We start from the raw sequence: 14,277 nt of genomic DNA, 5'->3' as shown, positions 1-14,277 counted from the left end.
GGGCAAAGGTTGGCTGCAGATTCCTATCACCCCATGGGAGAGGTAGAGAAAGCACAGAAGAGGTGCAGGTTCCAGTGCCAATGGGGGGGTAGTGCCCAGCACTGACTTGGAGGTAGTGAGCCCCTATCCCAAAAGAGGTGCAATAGGGGTGTCTGACGGTGGGGGGGGAGGCGCTCCCCCCTCCCATGGGACGCTGGACAAAGAAGGTGGGTTTCCGCCCTGAGGGGGCATTCCCAGGCCAGGACCATGATGGCCATGGGCCCCTCAGGCCATCCCTGCTGGCAAGGCACCTCCACCCTTACTGGGGAATAGGTGGCACAGAGGCTGTGGGCAAGGAGGTGTCTGTGCCAGGATAGGAGATCGACAGGGGCCAGCCCTGCGGTGGTGCCGATAGGGAAACAGAGGCCCAGGCCCCTAGAGGGGCAGATCCCCCATCCTCTCCGGGCCAGTCAAGCCCTGTCCTTCCCCTCCAAATCTGGGCAACTCCCTGTACAAGGGGCTCAGCTGTGCTTTTTGAGGTGGAGCCTCAAGACCTCAAGAGGCCCGACGCCAGGCGCTGACTGGTTGCCCTCCCACCCTGACACAGTGGAGGAGGAACCTCGTGGCACGGGTGTTGGAGCTAGGGACTCTGGGTGCCCGGCCCAGCGCTGGGCTGTAGGGGGCGGGGCGCCCGGGTGGCTTGCCAGGCTGGGAAGGGCGGCGCAGGGACGACGAGGGGCCCCCTTCCACGCGGCGCGGGGAGCAGGCGAACAACTCCCTAAGGGGCAACTAACAGACCAATTAAGCTGCCAATAAAAAATTTAATCAAGTAATAATGCACCTTACTTTGTTTAATTAGTGTTCTGTCAAGTGAATGAATATTTAAGGCGCGGGTGGCGGTGCCAGCATCTGCCCAGCGGGCAGAGAGGCCGAGCCCACATTTCAATCGGCCTGACAGCTCCCCACGCGGGCATCGATCGCCACGCCGCTGCCCCAGAGGCCTGAGAATGCAGGGCGCTGTGGAGAGCTCTGCATCCCTGAGCAAGCTGACACTGGCCGTGGCCGGCCCTGCCCGTCTGAGCCTCAGTTGCCTCGTCTGTAAAATGGGGACAGGAGTCCAGGCCAGTCTACCAGACCTAAAAACAAAAAAAACCTTGGATTGATTTGTTTCAGGAGCTCCAGGTAGGTGCAGATGGCCTTTAGAGCCTGAAGCCCAGTCTGTGTGCCCGTGTGCCCCACGTCCACGCTCCTGTGCTCCTAGGACGCCCGGGTCTGTCAGCTCGGTGGCTACGAGGTCAGAGCTGTGTGTGCCTGTGAGCGGATACCCGAAGGCCCCAGCCTGCGATACCCTAGGATATGGCCCCCAAAAGCCCCCGGGGTTGAGGCCAGAGGCGTGGCCCCTCTGGCCTGCGTGACCCAGAGCGAGGCCCGTCTAGGCTACACTTCCGCCCACTCGTCCTTTCATTCGTTCAACTTGGGAGCATGTGCTCTGTGTCGAGCCCAGTGTTTCTTTCCCTGGGAAATGCGGAACTTGCGCTGCCTTTCCAAGGCCGGTTCTGGGAACCCTGCAGGCCCCAGGGCGCTGCCCTTTCTCCTCGCCTCTCCCCACGCGGGCGGGTGTGGGCGGGGGCCGGAGCCCCAGCGGCCAGGCCTGACAGCACCGCCCCGCGGGTCTCGTTTGCATATTCATGACCTGGGCGGGCATGCGCACCCCGGAGGCGGGCGGGTGGGGTCTCCCCAGCCCCGGCATCCTCAACGGCGGCCTCCTCCTGCTTCCTATTCTTTATGGAAAGGGCCAGGCGCCCCCATTCCCACCTCGCACCCCCCAACCACCTGACAGACTCGCGCTGGAAGGACTTTGGTAATTATTTGTTTCAGTTGAGCTGTTTTCAGTCTAGGCTAGGCTGAGTCTTGTAATGAGTATGGATTTGCCCGTAAATAAGTTCCCCGCTTCTAACCCCTGTAATAAATGCATTTGGAGTAATCTGGCGATCACGCGGTGTAATTGCTGGCTGTCAGGGCAGATGGATGCGCCGGGCGCTGACTTTGCCGCTGTCCGCCCTTCCTTCATGCTGCGCCTCCGTCCCTGCCCCCATCTGGAGGTGAGTCCAGGGGCGGGCCTGGCCCTGCCCGGATCCCAGCCCAACGTCCGACGCCTTGGGGTCCCCCCTGAGCCCGACGGCGCGGGCTTTCCAAGCCATCTGCCTGTGAAACCATAGTCTGCACCTGGAATGCCAGGGCTTTGTTAAAAACGCGCGGTCCCGGGTGCCATCCCGACTGATTGATTGCCGGTTGGGGATCTGTGGGTGGGGTCCCGAATCTGCATTTTAAAACGCCCCCCTCTGGCCCTGTTAGGCCAGGGCATCCCTTGGAAAATCGAGTTCCAGCTTTACTTTTCAACAGAACCAATGAGATATTCTTGCACTTGGCCACCTTTCCCTCCTCCATTCCCACTTGCTTCTTTTGGCTACTTTTTCAGACAAATATTGCCTTGTTCATGACTCTAAGACTTTGTTCAAGCCTCTGCCTGGCATGCTTTGGCCCCTTCTGTGCTTGGGGATGTCCACCTGGCCTTGCTCAAATGTGCCCTCCTATGTGAAGCCTTCCACAGCTTCCCCAGATGGGGTCCCTTCTCCTCGCCCGTGGTTGGCATATAGTTGTCTTTTTATACAGAGGCCTGATCCTGCCACACTGAGAGGGCTGTGCCTCCCCTTAGCTTCTTTGGGCAGCTCCTGTGCCTTGCACACAGTGGTGTGCTGTAAACATGAGGTGCATGAACCAATGAGAGTGATGAGCTTTGGCTAGGTCCCAGAAGAGGCCCCAAGTATGTGGGCTGCCTCCCAGAGGGAGCCCCAAGTTTGTGAGCTGAGCTTATGCATTCCCAAATCCCAGGGTCTCATATCTGCCAAGTCCTCTGCCCACACCCAGCAACCACCTGGGCATTCTGGATGTGGAGGAGGCCCTGTCCTACCATGTATGGGCCTAAAGGAAACTTCAGAGATTTAGCCAAGTCAGCCCAGCCACCTCCGGCACTCTGACACCCAAACTGGGGTGAGTGTGAGATTCTTGTCAGCATTTACTGAACACGCACCCTGTGCATGCACTGTTCTAGCCGCTGGGGGTGGAGCCACACTGCCTGGATGATGACATTTGATGAGACAGACAAATTCCTGCGTGGGGGAGAAGGAACCCTGCTCCTTGTCTCGGCTCTGCAGTGAAGCTTCTCAGGGAAGCCCCTTGTACTGAAAGCTCTTACTGTGCCTGTCCCTGCCTTCCAGGGCCTGACCAAGGCCTCAGGCCCAGATTACCACCTCAAAAAACAGGCCCTCCACCCTGGTACCACCTCCCAAGCCAGCCCTTCCCAGCTCTGCATCTGGGCCCTGAGCTGCTCCTGTGCTTTGGCCTGGGGTTGGGACACCACACGTGCAAGGGGACAGCGCTCCTGCCCCACCTCCTGACTGTGAGAGAGTAAATGAGCTACCTGGTAGGAGGCCTGGCCTGGTGACAGTATGGTGTGAGGGTTCCATTGCTGTAGTGCAGACCCCATATGAATGAAGCCTTTCAGGGAGTAACGTGGATGGTGGTGATGCCACCGTGGGGTGGTCAGGGGCACAGACACAGGAGCTGGGTGAACCCTGGTCAGACTTGAGCTGACTGCTTAGCTTCTCTGTGCCTTGGTTTCCTCATCTGAACAGTGGGGAGAGTGATCCTGGTGCGCTCCACATAAAATTACTTGGCTACAGGAATTAAGTCTTGATAGACCTGGAGGAACGTCTGTGTGTGGAGGCATCACACATGTGTCAGCTGAAAAAAACAGCCCATTTGTGTCCCGGATGTCAGGGAAGCCCAAGGAGTGAAGGTGGGAGAGGAGGACGGCTTCCAGAGCAGGTGACTTTGTACTTTTCTTGAAGGATGACCAGGAGCTTGCCAAGGGTGGGAGAAGGGCAGACTCAGGTGCCCCAAGAAGCCTCCATTACTGGCCAGCAGCCCTCCTTGTAGCTTCTTCCCCCCTCTGCTCACTGAAACTCATGTGGGAATAAAACTGCCTCTAGGAGCGTGAGGTTTGGGTGACTCGGGTGTGTGCTGGAGGGGGCCAGGAGGGGCAGAGGCAGGGGGGACAGTGTAGCAGGGACAGACCTCAGTGTGTGCTGAATTGACTCCCCCACAAGGGCAGCCACAACTGGTTCTTGCCCTGCTGTCAGCCAGCAGTCGTGTTTAATAAAGGCCCCAAATGAGACAGCCGAGTGTAAGCAGCACCTTCGGTCTCACAATGCAATTAGCACAGACAAAGCCTCCCGCTTCCTCCCCGGCCCCAGAGAAGGTGGAGAAGGATGAGGCGCGCCCAGGCTCTCCCCTGCGGGCTGTGGAGAGGCTTGAAAAGGAACCAGTGATAGACTAAGAGGTGGCAATGAATTGCATCCGAATGACGGCTCCTCTTGTTGTCAGGCAGCCGCTGGGAGAGCACATCTTCCCTGGATCTCGCCAGGTTATCTGGCTTTGAACAGCAACTCCCACTCATAACCGAGGTCTGCTTCTCTCCCAGACCCTCAATCTCTCTGAGCCCCTCTGTCTGTCTCTCTCCTGCATCTTCTCTCTCGTCTTCTGAGGACAGATGCAGGCTGGGTTTGCATGAATAAAACATCAGTGAAGGTGAAAAAAAATCCCGAACTGCACAGTCCAGGCTTGGGGACAGAAAGCAAGTGAGCCGTGTTGCTGGCTCCACGTGCAGCCCTCCTCGTGCTGGGGGTGTCTCACCCCCAGGAGGGCCACACAATGTCTCTGGCCCCACTGGGAGGGGCTGTGGGTCTGAGAGGCTGAGGAGAGTCTGTGCTGGGGCCGGGACCCTGGGGTCCTGACTCAACTATTCCTCCCAGCACTGGAACAGGCCATCTCTGTTTTCTCTTGGTCAAGGAGCCTGAAGTCTCAGGCCCTTCCCTGGCTGAGCATGAGGGGCTGGGTGGGTGGATGGCGCACAGCCCTTGCCTGAGACCTGCACATCTGGCTTCTCCTCTCTGGCCCTGTCCTGGACATGTCCTGACAACCTCAGAGCAGGGTGCAGAGGGTGGGCCTCTGGCCAGACATTAAAACCTACAGAGTAGAGGGCTTTCTCTGAGTTCTCCCTTCCCCTGCCCTCCCCGCCACAGGCAGCCAGGCCTGGCACCCACTGCCCAGTGAAGGCTGGCAGAAAGAGGGCTGCCCACAAATACTTTAGGTACTCGAGGGAGTCAGAGTTTCATGAGGACCTTATTCATCTGTCCATTTATTCATTCATGTATTTGCTCAGTGCCTCTAGGGCCTACCTAGGAGACACCGGGCAGGGGACATCATGGTCACTGGGACACCCTTGGGTCCCGCTGGGGGGCGATAGGCCAGTGATGGTGCTGGGTCCCTGAGCTGTGATGGAGGCAGGCACCTCACTCAGACCTGGGGGCTTCGGAGAGGCTTCCCAGAAGAGAGATGGCCTGGACATGGGCCTGGAGGTGAGGCGGCGGTGGCCAAGGGAAGGGTGCAGGACAGCGCCTCAGGAGAAGGGCTAGGGTAGGCAAGGCTGGGGAGTACAGGCACAGAGATGAGGGGCTGAGGCGGTGCTGAGCATGAGGGGGAGGCAGCAGGGGCAGGTTGGGGCAGGGCTTGTGGCCGGCTGTGGACAGGAGGCTGGGCTTTGTTCAGGGGGGCCAGGACCTTGGGCTATAGGCCAAGGTCCGACATGGTCAGGTCTGCCTTTTCCTAAGAATTCCTTCTCTCTCTCCTTCCTCCCCACCAAACCCGACATTCATCAAGGCCAGAGTGAGCGTGGCAGGATGTGCGCTTGTCCTGAGTGAAAGAAGTTTTAAAAGATGGGAAGGAGAGAGTGCCCTGCCATGCACAGCCAGCGGTGGGCGGGGGACACTGCCAGGCCCACCCCAGTGCCGAGCGGGCTGGGGGCGTGCAGGAGAGCAGAACTAACTCTGCGTCAGAGAGGCTTCCCGGAGGAGGCAACTTTTGGGTGGGCTTTGATGGATGGCTAGGAACTTGCCAGTGGCTCTGAAAGTGCGTTTAAAGAGTTACTCTCCTTAGGAGATGTCTGCCCCCAAGGCGGGCAGGGAGGCTTACTCCCTTCTAAGTGCTTTGGGAACTTTGACCCACTTCATCCTCTCAGTGCTCCTCTGAGACCCAGTTTGCAGAAGGGCTGCCTGGCTATCAAGCAAATGGCCTCAGGTCACACAGCTGGAAAACAGCAGAGCCAGGATTTGGACCCAGGCACTCGGCTCCAGCGCCCACACTGATAACAAGCAGCTGGTGCCCGGGAGACGTCTATACTGAACACGCGCCGTGTGTCGGTCCCCTGCTAGGCTCTGGAAGGAGGGGCCGAAGCACCACTAGCACTCTGGCCCTCCTCCTCCACGCTGCGGTCCCTGGGGGGACTGCGAGAGGTGTCCAGTGACTCCCAACGATCAGTGTCCTGCTCTGTTTGCCAGGGCTGGGCAGTTTGCCGGGGACGTGAGTTTGAAAGACAGAGTGGTCACGTCCCCTTTCCACTCAGGCCAGGCTGGCTGTGCCGAGCACTGCCGGAGGCCAGGCCGGCGTGGCTTGGTGGAGCTGGGACTGGCGCGCCCACCTGTAGCAGCACGCTGCTCCGGGAGGCAGTGGGGACAGGCCTTCCTTGGCTCACGCTAGTCCGAAGGCAGGGCAGCGTCCCTAACAGGACACTCAGCCTCCTCCCGTCATTCAGCCTCCCTGGAGAGTGGTGCAGGGGGAGTCCATTATCGGGCAAATAGCAGTTGCTGACATGAAAATGAAATATAGATTCAATACCCGCACCTTTCAGCTCACAAATCTTGCCCCCAGCCCAGATGACAGCCGGTACAGACACTGACTCAGATAACAGAACAAGGGGGGACAGACCTCACCCCTGAATCCCCAGCTATTCTCCCTGGGGCTCAGGGCCCAAGCGCAGAGCCCTGCCCCTGCCTCCCGGCTGCCCCTTGGAAGGCGACAGCACAGATGTGCCTGAGGCTTGTGCACATACCACCCGGAGTCCCCCCTTTCAGGAGCAGGAGGGTGGGGTGCCCAGGGAAGGACTGCCAGCCTGTGGCAATCTTGGACTTGTCCTGTGGGGGTCTGGCAAGCACAGCCCAGCCTGGGAACTGGGGGTACTGGCTCCAGAGTTGTTTGCTGACAGTGGGCGGCTGGGCCACCCCCATGCTCCCCAAACGGGTACCAAGGGGTTCAGGAAGAGCTGGGAGGCCCACTTCCTGCTCCCGTCCATTTAGCCAGCGGTTCACTCGACTTTTACGAGTGGGCTGGCAGTGAACTCATCCCCGTTACAATGCACCCAGGGACCCTGACAACTAATTTAATTTAAAACAGCCTTGCAATAAAAAGCTCAGAACGGAAAACTGCCGAGTCTTGGGGGTTATTTAACAAATTGCCTCACAGATAAATACATTAAAATGATTCTCAAACCAGAGTCCTGTGAAGTTGAAGTAAAATTAAGAAAGTCAAATCAAAATGTAAATTAATGGTATTGAGATACAGCGTTTGAATTGGCAGGAGTCACACTCAGGGAGTGTTGGCAAGGGTTCTGCTTTCTGTTCAGGTGACGTGGTGCCCCCAGGCAGTGCCAGAAACCCCTTCAGTACCAGGCACTGGGGAACTGGGGGCGAGGCTGCCCTGACCCTACCCAGCACCTGCCTGGCCCACCCTTTTACCTTCGGGGACAGTCATGCCCACCAGCCCCAGCAGGGACCCTAGCTGGCGCCTTCTCTGCCTCTGGCCCAGGCCCTGGTCCACCCCAACAGTTGTAAAATGGAGGTGCTTGCTGCACCTATCTTGCCAGGTGGCATTATAAAATAGAGGAGACTGGGCATGTGAGGGTCTGGCACATACTGGGCCTACCACAAGCACAAGGTCCCAGGGTGACGATGGTTATCACTCACATATTTACTAGTGCATGAATCTTACAGCATCCCTGCAAACCTGGCAGGGCCAGCACTCCCATTTGATTGACAAGTAAACTGAGGCCAGGAGGCACAGGCAGAATGGGAAGGGCTCCACATGTGGAGGGGCTTTCACCTCCGCCTCCTCCAGGCAGCACAGAGTCCTGATTTCACTCCTTTGTCTGTGGCTTTCTGTCTCTCTCCCCGCTGAAGGCAGAGAAGCTGGGGCTGGGCCCGCTGCCAGCCCAGCGCTCAGATAATGGGCTCAGAACTGGGCTACAGCCCTATAGGCATGCCCCTACCCCAACCCCGCGGGCTTATGCCCCCAAGCAGCCCATCCGCCCTGGCCAGGGTCGGCTCAGGACTGTAGGGTGCTTGTCAGGAGATGGGCACCCAAATATATGCCCCTTCTTCTTGGGGCTGGAGCAGCCCCAGGTGCTGACAGATAGCACTGGGAACATTATCTTGAACTGCCTTTCTTGGTAGTGCCACATGCTAATCAGTCTGGGAGAGAAGAAGAGGAGTCCCCGGGGAACAGAGGCAGGGAGGGGGCGAGGAAGGATCAGGCAGGCGAGGGAGCCTAGGAGATGGGCAGAGGGGCCGGTCAGGGTGTGGGGGACCCGCTTCCCCCAGCCTTCAATTACGGGGTGGTAGAGAGAGGCGGAGGGAGGGAGAGCAGGCAGGCACTGCGTGTGTGTGTGGCGGGCGGGAGCAGGGCTCAGTGGATGTCCTCACCTGGAACCAGGAGCCTATCTGACACCGCAGGAAGCTTTGAACTGGGAGGGGAGGGCGCCACCAGGCCTGGCTGGGGGGTGGGGGCTGTTAGCTGTCAGCTCCTGCTGCGGTAGGCAGCCTCCCTGGGCTCAGGGGGCCGGCCCGAGGAGGGGATGGGTCTCAGCATGAGCCGCTGGAAACCTGGGTGGGGTAAGGGGCTCTCCCCTCCCAAGCAGGTCCCCCAGATGTGAGGCCAGTTGTGCTGGGGGTGCTGGCTCTGCCCTGCAAAGGCCTAGCCCAATGCTGGGATAGGGGAGGCAGTCTCCTCCCTGCAGGGACACCCAGAGCTGGGATGGGGAGCATCACGCGGGGAGGGCCATGGACAGCCAGGGGACTGGCCTGGGCAAATGCGTTGCCTAAATGCTTCGCCGGGACATCTCCACAAGCTGGCTGTGCGGTGCTGCAGAGCAACAGGCTTCTTATTGATAGTCATTAAGTCTTTAGCAAATGGTTTAGGGAGAAAAAATAGCCACGATGAGGATTTATTTTGGATATCCCAGATCTCCTCTGTGAAGGCACACAGTACCTCGACCCTGGCCTTGGGGCCAGATCCATGCCCCTCAGCGGGAGAGCAGAGCAGGGAGTCCCGTCCCGGGGACCTGCTGGGACCTCGGGGGAGGGTGGGAAGGGGTGGCGGGGGTTATGTAGTGAGAGGTGCTGGCAAGTCCGAGCTCTGTGCGAAGTGCTCGCTGCCTCAGACCTCACCGTGGCGTTAGGAAGGAGATGCTGTTACTGTTGAATTCCTTCTACAGATGTGGCAACTGGGGCCCCAAGAGGCCAGGTCGAGTGCTCAGGGCCACACAGCTGGTAAGTGACAGAAATAGGAATTCCTGCTGCACCAAGTGGGGGTGATGGAGATTAGCGATCCGAGCCCAGCCGGCCTGCCTTCAAGGAACAGCCCAGGCTTAGTTCCCTTGGGCCCACGGAGCTGCACCAAGGGGTCTCTTGGCCTCCACATGTCTTTGAGCCCCTCTGCGTTGAGTTCCCTCTCCTGTGAAATGGAGCCCCAACAGCAGGGCTGGGCCTCAGGAGGAAATGTACAGGGAAGTTGTTTGGAAAACTGTAAAATGCCAAACAGAAGGCTGGCAGAAAGCTTCCCCCGTCCCCCTTGCAGGCGACTGTAGTGCCACCTGAATGCAGGTAGCAGGTCCCGGGGGATCCAGCCCCGCCCGCCAAACCCAGGGTAGGGCTGCTGCAGGGGAGAGGAAAACACAGCGACTAACTCAAGCGGCTGTGCTGGGGCTGCGGGGGATGCCCAGCCAATTGGGGCAGATTTAACAGGACTTTGAAAAATAAAAAAGGTAAAACAGCAAACCGCTGCCTGTTCCTCCCGCTGCAATAAAAATGGATTTATTTGTTCGTGGAATGAAATTTAATAACTTTGGTGGGAGATGAGGCATGAACAATAATAGTTTTTTTTCTTTTTCATTTTGGAAGTGGGGAGAGAAGGAAGGAGAGAGACGGGGGCCTGCTGGGGACGGGGCGGGGAACAGGAGGCTCCAGGGCCCACCGCCCTGGGCGCGGGTTCAGTAAACCGAGGAGGGCTGTCCTTGTTCACGGTTCCGAGGGGACAGTCCACCCAGCCCACCCGCTTCTCAAACCTTCCTGTCCCCCGGGCCAGCCATACTCCAGCTTCCCTCCTCCCTGTGCACCCCGTGTGGACACCAGGCCTTTGCCCCTGTTGGGCCCTCCTCCTTGGGTGCCTTCTGATCTCATCAAAATTTCATTCATCTCTTGGAGACCCCTCAAAAAAGTCCCCCTGCCAGGCTCCTGTGGTGCCCGCAGCTGGAAGTCCCTGGAGCCCTTGTCAGCACCTCCCCTCTTGGAGACCCCACCTCATTCTCTACCCAGTGCAGGGCTGTGTGGGGGCTGGGTGGCATTCCTGGCCCCCCCCCCCCCCCGCATAGAACAGCCCTCTGGCAATATGTGTTGAATGAATAAGTGAAAGTCGTGGGCAGGGACCCAGTGTCTACTTCTCCATGTAACCTGGTATGCGGGGCTGGGGCCAGGCTGAGGCCAAGGAACGGCCCAGCTTCTCAGGTGCTTTTTGGTGAGGCTGGGGCCAACCTGGCGCCTTTCACAGACCAGAGGGCCTGCTCCTGGAAACTGCTGTTCCTCCAGCTCCATGTTGTGTCACTTTGCCTTCCTAGGCCTCAGTTTCCCCATTTGTCACTGACGTGGTTGTGGGGTTGTCGTGAGACCAGGGCCCTCTGTCAAGCAGGAGGCTGGTCTGCTCCCTCTGTCTTCCCCAGGCCCTGCAGGACCTACGACCTTGGGAGTTGCAGATCTTTAAGGGGCCCTAGTCAGGACTCAAAGAGGCCAGGCTGGGCGCAGAGACTGGGAGTGGCAGAGGCGTGGGAGGGGGCCTCAAGGAGCCCTCCAACCAGCCCAGTGGCATTTCCAAGTCTGGGCTCCACAGCCTGAAGAGGTCTGAGTGGCTGAGGGGGCCCGGCCAGCTCCTGGGCTGTTACTGACCAGCGACTGAGCACTGCATCCTCCCAGCAGACAAGGTGATGCGATTCCCAATCGACTGCTGGACTCATAACCCGAGGCCCTGCCCTGTCAGCCAGAGGGGCAAGTGGGAGCTGCTGGGGCCTGGGGGGTGGCAGGGGTGGGGAGGGTCTCACTGCATCCTGGGATGGAGGGCCTGGCCCTCCACCCGTTTCCCAGGTCAGGCCCCTGGGAGGCAGGCCTAGGGGCAGCAGCCCGGTGGGTGTGTCAGGATGGGCCCTTGGGGGGTGCCCCTAGCGGAGACTTTGGAAGCCAAAAGTGCAGGAATTCCAGGAGCTAAAATGAGGAGGTCAGCTGACCCAGCATTTTTTGTTTTTAATTAAATAATTATGTAACATCAGATAACTATGAAAAAGTACACGTGGCATCTCTGTCAGTTATGAAGCACAATAAACCACACACTCTGAACCCACCATGCAAATCAAGCTCAGCAGATAAAGGCCCAGACTGCTGGGTTAAAATTCCGGCTGTGCCACTTCCTGCTGTGTGGCCCAGGGCGCATTACTTCACCTCTCTGTGCCTTGCTCTCCGCAATGATATAATGTGGAGGAGAACAAAGAGCACCACCCCACCCAGTTACAGTGTTGTTCCGAGGATTAATTCTGAGGCACACTGGGCCAGACTCATGGTCCTAGAGGTCTGCCTTTGAGCCCCACTTGCCCTGCAAGGCTTCAGCTTGGGCATCCATCAGATGGACAGAATGAGACTGGAAGGTTCGGGGAGGATTAGCTGAGGTCAGAGATGGTGCTTACTTACTACTTCATAGTTAGCGCCGGTTCCCTGCCATGCTGAGGCCACGCAGCCCCGGCCCCGTACAGGAGGCACAGCCCAGAGCAGGTGCTGGGGTGCACATCTGTGGCTGGGCTGCGAGTCTGTGTGGTCTGGCGCGTCAGATGGTGTGTGAGTGCCTGAGTGCGCTGTGGGTTCTCGCCTCCCAAACACACTCCTCAGGGAGGGAAAGCGGGGTTGGCGGGGTAAACACGGCAGCTCCCTGGGGAGAAGCCAGAGTTCAGGCCTGTGCTCTGTGGTGGAGGGGCCCTGAAGCCCCTGGGATTTTACAGGGGCCACAGCTGGGACCTGGGTTGGTCACTTTTGGGTTGGAGGACTGGCTGGGCTGGGAGTGAGGGAGGAAGGCTGGGGCCCTGACCGTCGGGGGGCCCAGGGAGAGGGGAGGCCCTCTGGCCAGCTGCACACATTCCCATCATGCCTACATAGGGCAACCTGTCTGCCCAGCTAGGTGGAGGCACGTTGGGGGGGAAATGCCTCCTCCCCCAAAAGGAAGACACCTAGAATTTCCCAACTAGGCATGAAACCAGCTCAGGGCAATTGTCTTCTTTTATGATGGGGAAGCTGAGGCACAGTTCTCCCATTGCTGTGGGACGGCCCGCACACTTCTAGGGCTTCCAGATACCAGTCTCCCTTTCTTCCAGGAGCAGACACCATTAAACTGCCCCATGGGCTGGTCAGCGGCTGCTCTGGAGGCCCAGGGTGTTGGGTGCTTCATCGCAGAAGGAAGGTTATCTAATTGAATCACTCAAGCTCTGGAGTTTGGGGTGGGGACGGCCCTGGGTGCCCAGTGATCTCAGTTCTCATTCTGGGATCCTGAACACCCCCCTTTCCATCTGGGAGCCTCTTCCACAGTCAAGGGATGCCACCCTAGGACCAAAGGGGTCACTTCCCATCAAACTAGTTGGGCCTGATTTTCTAGGGCTGAAAAGGAAGGCCCAGGATCCAAGACCTGCCCCAATCACCTCCAGGACAGAGGAAGGGTGTGGGGACTGATGTCTTGGCTTTGGGGAGGCCTGGTCTTCACTATGGCCCCAGGAAGCACTTTATTCTCTCTGGCATTGTTCTTCTGCTCAGAGAAAACAGGAGGTGAGGCTGACCTTGTGGGCCCTCCCCAAGAATCCTGGGCCACATCTAGACCCCCATCACTCCATCTGGAGAGAAATGGCCCTGCCCTGGTGGCGCTCCTGGGTCTGGGCACCATCCCAAGCCTGGCACTTTAAACGTAATTTCTTTGGATCCTTTCCATAATTTACTATGCTCCCACTTTACAGATGGGGAACTGAGGCTCAGAGAGACTAAGTAACTTGCCCAAAACCATCCAGCTGGTAGGTGGCAGAAACCCAGACAGGCTCAAACTGAGGCTTGGGCAGAGGTGGACGGGTTATTGGGCCCTGCTACCCCCTCCCCTCAATGGCTGGGTCCCGGGGCCATTCCATGCTGATCTGAAATGACATTCTACCAGCTCCTGAGGGGGAAGGAGAGACCCCGAACCTGGCCTGGGGTAGGAGGAGGCTGGAGGGAGCAGCCCAGGGGTTGTTCCACTTTGTTCTCACTGCTTTTAGCTGCCTCCTCATTGGTGCCCCCCCAACCCAGGGTGGGCATCTCTGTAAAACAGTTTGACCCTGCCAATTCCTGCCTGGCCCTGGGGCCCTGGTGAAACCTCAGAGGGCCTCCACCTCTGTGGCCCTGGTGACCTTCCCAGCCGACCGTTACACCCCTCCCCTGCTCACCCTCAGCCCCTGGAGTAAGCCGCACCTGTGCTCCCTGCCCCCCTCACCTCACCCTGCTGGTTGATAATTCCTCGCAAGGCCCTCTGACCCCTCATCAGGGGCCCCCCACCGAGGTGCCCCCTGATCCTCCACCTCCTGGGCCAAAAGACCCCCCTCACTGCACCCCTGGCTCAGCAGCTCCAAGGGCAGGACAGAGTGGAGGCCCGGCAGGCGCGCAGGGCAGCCCAGCGGCCTGAGCCCCACTCCGTCTCCAGCACCTCGAGCAGTGCCAGGCACACCAAGGGCCAGGCGAGTAGGCGAGCGAATGAGTGGCTCCTCTGTTCTGCTCCCTGTGCCGCCCGAGGCATCCAGAGAGGCTCGTCTTTGATGTCACTGCTCAAGCTCGCAGCCGGTATCAGCTCATTAAATCTTCACAACAGCCGTGTGGACGCTACTATCCCATTTTCCAGAGGAGGAAGCTGAGGCACAGACTGGGAAGTGAAATCACCCAGGGTCACAGCCAGGAGGAGGTGGGGCCTCCCGTCCTCAGGAGCTGAGGTCAGTCTGGCCCAGGCAAACCCTAGGATGACTCGACC

General features: G+C 58.8%; 2 protein-coding genes and 1 long non-coding RNA gene across 6 annotated transcripts in view; 1 reads left to right on the top strand and 2 right to left on the bottom strand.

Annotated features, from left to right (window-relative positions):
• Nucleotides 1–14,277, bottom strand: part of MACROD1 (mono-ADP ribosylhydrolase 1) — a 140,865-nt gene that overhangs the window by 52,786 nt on the left and 73,802 nt on the right. The gene's annotated exons all lie outside the window — the stretch shown is intronic.
• FLRT1 (fibronectin leucine rich transmembrane protein 1) overlaps nt 1–14,277 on the top strand; it is a 72,338-nt gene that overhangs the window by 22,270 nt on the left and 35,791 nt on the right. The gene's annotated exons all lie outside the window — the stretch shown is intronic.
• Nucleotides 813–13,484, bottom strand: LOC130684803 (uncharacterized). The gene is made up of 2 exons (XR_008999155.1): nt 11,940–13,484; nt 813–1,115 (listed from the first exon to the last, which is right to left on the bottom strand). It is a non-coding gene; the product is annotated as an uncharacterized LOC130684803 (long non-coding RNA).

This window comes from Manis pentadactyla, chromosome 9 (genome assembly GCF_030020395.1).
Source record: "Manis pentadactyla isolate mManPen7 chromosome 9, mManPen7.hap1, whole genome shotgun sequence".
NCBI classification, from domain to species: domain Eukaryota; kingdom Metazoa; phylum Chordata; class Mammalia; order Pholidota; family Manidae; genus Manis; species Manis pentadactyla.
The sequence above is the reverse complement of the archived record's forward strand: the minus strand, read 5'-3'. Positions and strand labels throughout refer to the sequence as shown.